The sequence below is a fragment of the Lactuca saligna genome, chromosome 6 (genome assembly GCF_052625555.1).
Source record: "Lactuca saligna cultivar CGN05327 chromosome 6, ASM5262555v1, whole genome shotgun sequence".
NCBI classification, from domain to species: domain Eukaryota; kingdom Viridiplantae; phylum Streptophyta; class Magnoliopsida; order Asterales; family Asteraceae; genus Lactuca; species Lactuca saligna.
Window position 1 is genome coordinate 59,006,154 of NC_136422.1, and position 8,858 is coordinate 59,015,011.

At 34.1% G+C, this 8,858-nt stretch overlaps 1 pseudogene; it reads right to left on the bottom strand.

The window, feature by feature from the left end:
* Positions 1–532: 532 nt before the first annotated feature.
* On the bottom strand, positions 533–1,264 carry LOC145001059 (dirigent protein 22 pseudogene; annotated as a pseudogene).
* Between the last annotated feature and the right edge of the window lie 7,594 nt (positions 1,265–8,858).

Here is an 8,858-nt window from a genome sequence, read left to right on the forward strand (position 1 = left end):
TATATTGGAAATGAATAATGAAGTAATAACAAGTGGAAAATAAATATATATTTTAAAATTATAACAAAATAACATGTGACCAATTAAATGAGAGAATCACAAGTGACAATAACATTTTCATTTATTAGTGTACATTACTTTTCATTTTATGTCAACAAAACACCTAACATATTCCAATTCAATTAGGTTTCGATTCTTTGTTAAATTTCATTCTTTATAACATTCTGCAAACGAAACGTCCTTACCCAATATAATGTCTCAGTAGTTAAAAATTAACTATTAAAAGGCTTTGCCTTTTTATTAGAACGCTTTTGTTTGTAATAGGCTGTGTACGTACTCATAACTGTTATCAGAAAATGTATACATATAACTTGGTAATCGAGACTAAAGGCTGTGATTAATCCGATCATCCAAAGGTATTATGTGGTTTAGTTGGTTTTTATAATCTTATTACAGACAAAACAAAAGATATAATCATGTTATATATGCTATATATGTTTGGGTTTAACTACGAAAAAATCATACAAAAAAATCATAAAAATGATTTTATTAATAGGTTAACATGATATATAATTAAAACTGGAAAATTCAATAATGCAATACATACACGCCATACTTGACAACGGCATCTCCTGTTGTGGTATTCAGGTTATGCGTGCTCGCATGAACATACCCTCTTGCAAACCGGAAAAGCCCACTTCCTCCTATCACCGGCATCTCTCGCACCTTCTGAAACACCGGATTTCTCCCCAACACCGTTAAAGTACTCCCATTATACCTTCCTGTCGTAAACACAAAATTCATCGCCATCAATAACCCAATTTCTTCTTGCGAAGCCAGCCCATACATCCCTTGTGCTCTCCCTATCAACTTCGAATTGATATCAGGTCTCTCTGTCAATGGATCATCGATCATGTTGACAAGGCCAAATCCGTTGGGTCTTGAGGTGTTGACTGGTGATTGTCGAACGATGGTGATGGAGGTGGGGTTAGAACCGCTCTGAACATCATGCCAGTAGAACTGGAAGTGCGTGAATTTTTCTGTTCTGAACTTAAAAGGGTTTGGTCTTATGGATCTCCAGTAGTTGGTGGTGGTTGGTAAACTTAGTGAAACGGTTGTGAGGAAGGAAAGAGCCAAGGGAAGCAGAAGATGTGCCATTTTCGGTGAGGAAAATTACAGTGAAGGGAGGGTTTGATTTGATTTATAAGAATGGTTTCATGGAAGTCGCTTTCCTTACCAAACACTCTCTTGGCCTCCAATTCATTATACTAATTCACATGCATTTGTAATGATCGTGTATTGAAAAGTTCTTGTATGATTAGCACTTCTAACCTACCTTCACATTCATGCCTTTTTTTTAATCTATAGATGAATATATTTAATGAAGTGAACTAACCACTTTAGCTTTTATATTTACCAATGCAGGTAGCACTTTTTGATTTTTTGTAACAACGCCTTTAGTGCTTCTCTTAATTCTTTGTATTATACTTTTCGTCATTTATTATGTGTGAGGGTTATGTACTTGAGATCTTGTCGACAGCTGTATCTCTTATTCCTTAGCTAAAAACGTGTGTACGTACTTTCTAGCGACATAATATATGATACTCGATTGGTATGTGTAGACTTTCGCAAAAAGAAAAATGAGAATCCGACCAAACTGTAGTGAACTAGTCACTGAAGATTGTAGCAACTAATCTAATTATAACAATTTTATTATACTAACATTGGTTTTCGGGATTATGTTGCCAATTCTCATAAAAACCGGATCGATTCTTTTGGTTCTCATTCTTTGCAAATTTTTGGTATTTCAAATTCAATACCAAATTGAAACGAACAAAACTGCAACCATATTCTATTACGACTAAATTACGATGTTGTAATACAAGGTAACTATATGTTAGAGATTTTCCAAAGTGTCACGTTGTCTTGTCCAAGGGATTCTCGTTCATGGAGTTAATTCGGAAATCTCGGGCCGATTCTCCTACACTGTGATATAACTTGGTCCCAACAAAAGTGAATGTTATGGTTTCGTCAATGCTTGTGGACAAGATTCCGGCTAAAGAGAATTTTTTAAAAAGGGGTATAGAAGTGGATCATCATATATGTTCGTAGTGTGATTCTCATGTTGCGTCTATGCACCCTGTTTTTAATTTATGTTGTCCAATGGCGATCTCGATATGGACTCAAGCGGCTAGCTGGTGGAATTTGGATATATTGTATTTTACTAGTGTGCGTGGCGATTTCGCTTGGGAATGCAACTTACGATTTACAGGAATTCAAATGAAGACCTAAGATGTGGTCATTATCACCATCCTTTCGTCAATTTATGAAACAATATAAAAAAAAAAAACATGAAGATCTAACAATTTAAAAAATTTAAATTTATAGGAGAAAAGTAAAATATTAATTATGAAAATTGAAATATTTATTTCTTTTTTAAATTTAAACTAGTAATTTAAATAAATAAAGAATAAAATAATTGGAATCAATTTAGAAATTAAGAAATTATAAGGAATGTTACATTAATGAATTAGATAAACATTTATTATAAATAAATATTATATGAAATCTAATAAAATAGAAAAACCACAATATGATATATAGATATAATTTAATCTAAATTTACCATACAATTACATGTAGCATAACCAATAAGAGAACGATAGTTTACATGTTTATAATCTCCTATTGTTTAGCTAGCTCGGTTTGTTATTTCTCATAATATTGATTCTCCATTTGTATTTCGTTTCCATGTTAAGAGATTGATTAATAATAATTTTTTTTCTGATACCATCTAGTTTTTGATGGTATCAGAGTAGGTTTCGAGATCCTAGATACAAGAACTCCTCCTATTTCGATGTTTCGATCTTGAAAGATAAGAACAAAGAAAACACATGAGAGTGGACTATAATCAACCTTAGTTCTCCCTATTACATTCACCCTCAGATTCACCAAAACAGCGTCACGTGAATGATGTTCTTACGGACGTCAACTACGTTGACTGCGTTGGATTAAAGTGTCTAAGCCTACAAGTACATTGGTATAAACTTGCAAATACATGCCTAGTCGTTTTTGGATTGCCCTCATAACCAGAATAACTAGAAATGATATTAGGAGAGAGAGAGAGAGAGAGAGAGAGAGAGAGAGAGAGAAATTGTTAATATGTTATGTGATTAATATATTAATTAGAAATAGATAATTAATATGTTAATTTGTTATATGATTAATAAATTAATATGTGATTAATAGTTAAGTAATTGATTTGTTAATTTTTTGGTTGATAAATTAATAAGCAATCACGTAGAATTAATTAATTATTAACCAGAATTAACAAAAAAATTAATTTGAGATTAATTGGATTTATTTAAAGGTCAATGGGTCAATTGTAATTTTTCAATAGTTGAACTAAAGAAAAAAATTCTAGAACCCTTCATGGCATGGACAGTTTTAGAGGCTCTTCTATGGTTTCTGGAAGCATCGTAGATGCAAATAAGTAAAGGATATGAATTGAGATTAAATCTATTATTTAATCAATTGAAATGTAGCTTTGTCTGCAAGTTATCTAAACTATAAATATGACCCATTGGCTCATTATTTTCGTTCATAAGCTTCCTAACAAGTGTAAGAACAAAAATTATACCTCTCTCATTTCTCTCCTATTCATTCTACGGTTTCTAGGGATTTGTGTGTGAGCCAGTAGAGGCATTAGATTTCTGCTACTTGCTTTACAAGGTTTTCAAAAAGGATATTGGTATTATTATTTTCAACACTAATATAGAGGTATGTACCCCTAATCCAGTGTATATTTCGATTCTAATAGGTTACCATTAGGATTCTTGATGTTCATAGTTTATTTCTATCTATAGAGAAAACAAAGATCCAAATAGATTGCATAGTCCTTTTGGGTTGCCCTCAAACCTAACAACCAGACAAGGAAATTATGAGAAGAGAGATGTTGATTTATTATAAGATTAATAAATTAATATAATGATTTATTAATATGTGAAAAGGTTATTGTATTAATTAGAAATAATAATGTTTAATTAATAGTTATCCAAAAATTAATTAGAATTGATTTTGGGGTTAATTGTATTAATTATAAAGTGCAGGGACTAATTTGTAATTATCAAGTAGTTGAGTAGATGGTTCCAGAACCTGCTGGGAAGGGGGTGGATGAAATCTATAGGGGAAACCCTAATGATTTCATCCAAGGGGCTTACATAACGCCTCTGGATAAGCTTAGGCCCTAAGCAAATGAACATTAGGGTTTTCCTTAAACTCTAGATACCTCAGCAATATAAAGAGCCTCCTGTCTCCAAAAATTAGCACTCCTTCTTTGAAGAAACCCTAGGTCAAAATTACATACCCTAACCTCTCTCCTCATAAGTTTCCTTCTTGATAGCTCTTAGGTGAGATTCCATTAGAGGCATTACAATTGTGGTGCTAGGTTTCCAGAAGATCAAGATCAAAAGGACTACCAATTGTTTGCTATAACAGTTGAATGGTATGTAACTCGAAACCTTAATTTGTTATTTTCGAAAATAGCCTCTCTCCTTAGAGTTCTTGTTTTGCAATTCAAAGTTATATGTTCAATAGTTAAAACATTGATCCGAAGTAGGTTGCATGTGAACTTAGGAATTGTTTTTCTAGTTTATTTGTTTTACCTAAAACCCATCAAAGGCATCTTAACTGCAACCTACATAATTACTAGGCTTCCATCTAAAGTTATCAAAACAACACCCCTTATGAAATTATTTGGAACCAAAAGCCTCAATATGATCACATGAGAGTCTTTGCTTGCTTAGCCTACTACAAGAATACAGATACGAAGGGATACAAGTTTGAGAAAAGGGGAAAGATCGGTGTGTTTGTAGGATACCTTCAAGGGACCAAAGGATACAACATCTTTGATATTGATTTGAAGATAATTATGATCAAAAAGGACGTTTTGTTTCATGAAAACACTCTTCCACTCAAGAATGATAAATTTAACCAATACGATAAAGATGAAGAACCGACCAAACTTCATAACGATGCATGTTGTAATGAACATCTCATTAATGAACCCTTCGATACCATTCCCATGAAAGAACCAATGCATAAAGATCATGTACATAATGATCACATTGATTTCATTAGTCATGATCAAACTGACGATAATATCATAGATGCTCAATGGGGGGAATCGAGTCACGGTGAAACCAGTACACATGATGATACCACGGCACTCACGCAACAAGACCCACAAGGTGATGAATCTAAAAGTCAGAGCTTAAGTAGAAGCACAAGTATGAAATCACAGCAACAAAGATTCAATGTTTACTTTATCAAACTACCCCATTCGATCGACCATCAACAACCCAATTCCAATCGAGAAACCTCGATAGCAGACCATATATCTAACTTTGTCTCTTATAAAGGTTTCTCTACAAATAATAAAGCTTAGATGACAACCATCACTTTAAATGATGAGCCTCGATCTTTTAACCATGCTTCACAGGATGAAATTTGGCAACATCACATGCAATAAGAAATATGAGCTTTGGAGAAAAATGAAACTTGGACCCTAATCAATCTTCAAAAGTGGAAACGAGCAATTGATTCAAAGTGTGTTTATACGATCAAATTCAAGACAGATTTCAAGGTGGAACATTACAAATCCAGACTACTGGTCAAGGGGTTTACATAGATAGCGGGTGTGGACTATCACAACACCTTTGCACTGGTGGCAAAACTAGTCATTATGCGCACTCTATTGTTAGTTGTTGAAAATAAGATTTTTTGAGTACACCATCATTAAATTAATAGTGCCTTCTTATATGTAGACTTAGACGAAGAGTTGTACATGAAAGTTCCTCAAGGATTCTCTAAAGAAGATGAAACTCATGTTTGTTGGTTGCATTAGTCATTTTATGGGTTGAAACAGGCCTCTCGCAAGTGGTATCACAAGTTCATGAAGATTCTTTCGTGCATAGACTTTCACCTATCCAAAGCGGCCTATTCTTTATTCATATAAAAGCAAGAAGGTGTTTAAACTATCACCTTAATTTATGTGGATGACATCATCATAGACGAGAATGATTTGGACCAAATTAAATAGACATAAACATAGCTTGATAAGGTTTTTAGTATCAAAGACCTTGAGAACTAAAATACTTTCATGGTATAGAAGTGACAAAAACTTCTAAGGGCTTGGTGATAAGTCAAAGAAAGTATGTTTTAAACATCCTCAAGGATAGTGGGATGTTGAGATGTAACTCGAGTGCATTTTCTATTGAGCAGAACTTAAACTTGGATTGAAAGGAAAATGAATATCAAGTTGATTATGGTGTACATAGAGGATTTGTAGGTCGGCTCCTCTACATTCAAGCCACCCCTCATGATGTCACTTATGTTGTCAATATTTTCAGTCAATTTGTAAGTGACCCTCGAGTTAGTCACCAGCAAGTTGTCACTAGGGTACTACATTATTTAATAGGTACACCAGGACAGGGCATCTTTTGCCATGTGTTAGAGAACTGATGTTAACTACCTTTTTTGTTTCAGACTGGCTAGGATGTCCATATACCACACAATCAATATCAAGCCATGGCCTTAACTATGAGTGAGATTTTGTGTCTCATTCTTCTGCTGAATCTCAATTTTAAGCCATGGCCTCAACTACGAGTGATATTTTGTGGGTCAAATGGCTTCTCAAGGAACTGCAAGTCATCATCAATTCTCCAATAGTCTTATTTTGTGACAACCATGTTGCTTGCCACCTTGCAAAGAACCCCATCTTTCATGAACAAACAAAGCATGTTGAGAATGATTGCTTTTTTTTTTTGTTCTTGAAAGAGTTGCTTCTCAAGAAATTACCTTAATGATGTTTGACAACAAAATGCAGTTTGTAGATCTGCTGAGAAATGGACTTGGAACAAATGAATTTCATTTTCTTCTTGGCAAGATGGTCATAAAGAATCTTCATGCTTCTTCTTGAAGGGGAGTATTGCAGACAGATAGTTTAGATGTTTATCATCTCTTATTGTTTAGCTTAGTTTGTTATGTCTCATAGTGTTTATTCTCCATTTGTATTTTGTTTTCAAGATAAGAGATTGATTGATTATATTTTTTTTCATGATAATGTAAAAATGTAGATATAAATCCTATAAAGTCTATAATTTTTTATTACATTGTTTCGCAAGCATTTTTATTGCTAGCCACATGCAAGTTTATTTAATCGTACATCTCCTGTTAAACAACACACACATACAATGTATCATATGCTCATCAAAAGGTAAAGTATAATGAGATTTTAATACAATATACATGAATGAATGTTTTACAAGCTTCTTATTTTTAGATTTCGAACTCTTTTTCTCAATGTGGGCAATGTTTTGTTGCTCAGAATAACTTCACAACATCATTTTGGATATATATTGATTTTTACGCATATTAAAAAAGGAATCATATTGGTTATGGTAATAACTTTATACTAGTTCCTTTAAATGTATTTGATTAAACTCACGTGATATCATAACAAGATGTTACTTCAATGTATACATCCCTTGTCTCATAAGCAGAAAACCACCGTTTGTTCATTACCACATGTATGCATTCTGAATTAACATACGCAAAACATGTTTGATCATATATTATATGGTAATATGCAGGTCCAATTTCATTGCTATATGTTTCCAAAAACCAAAATCCTAATAAACAATGTTCTGGGCTCCTAAAAAATGAAGATTCTATTCCCAATAATGTGAATGAAAATAAAAATTATAGAATTTTTCGTGATTATTACTTACATGTTTATTGAACAATATAGACACACAGTCGCCCAACATGACTTTTGAATGAAAGCCTCATCTAGAAATAATTGCCCTAGCTATCTTGCCACTTATGGCTCCAACAATCTTTCTTATTGAACCGATCATAATAGATTGATCCACTTAGCTCTAGCAAATCAAATGTTAAAAGTGAATGCTACAAGACCAACTTCTTATATTACCATCGGCCTCCCCCGACCCACCATTTTCCTAATTCTCTGAATGTTGTGGCCTTCCCACAGTTTTACAAACTGACCTACTCTAGTCTAATCCATCCGAACAAATCCATAACCAATCTTGGATTTGCCATGCCCTCATCGCTGTACAAGGACCAGTGAATGCTACGGGCCACCCCGCAATCTTACAACACTCCCACACTATCTACCAACCTAGTGAATGTTATGGGCCACCCCATAGTCTTACAACACTCCTACAATATTTGCCTACCTAGTGAATGTTATTGGTCACCCCACAGTCTTACAACACTCCTACACTATATGCTAAACTAGTGAATACTATTAGCTACCCCGTAGTCTTACAACCCTCCTATCTTGCCATGGCCACTACCCATGATATTACTGCTCATCTATTAATCCATCCATACTCATCCTGAGTCGAACACGCACTAAAATATGCATGCAAACCAGGGCTCGGGTCATCCTTGGAACCCTAACCTAGGTCCATCAAAAGCATGTCGTCCATCACCAAAAAGATGTGAACCAACTGTTAGAAGTTTCTTGAACTCCCAAATCACACAATCCACAATCTAGACGGCCACCTGAATCGTCTTCCCTCCCAACAGAAATGTGAAACTCATTCTAGTTTCACGCCTAATTTAATTTCTGAAAATCTGAATGATTCTCCCCCACTTCGATTCGACGAACTTCTCCTAACCCACAAATTTTGATAGATTTCCAATCCAACTTTCATCCTTCGAATCACCGATAACATGTGCTAACCAAAACTAGTGATTAATCACTAGCCCATCCCAATGTCCACAAAAATCTCGAAATCCATATAAACATTCCCGAAATCTCAGTAAATCTG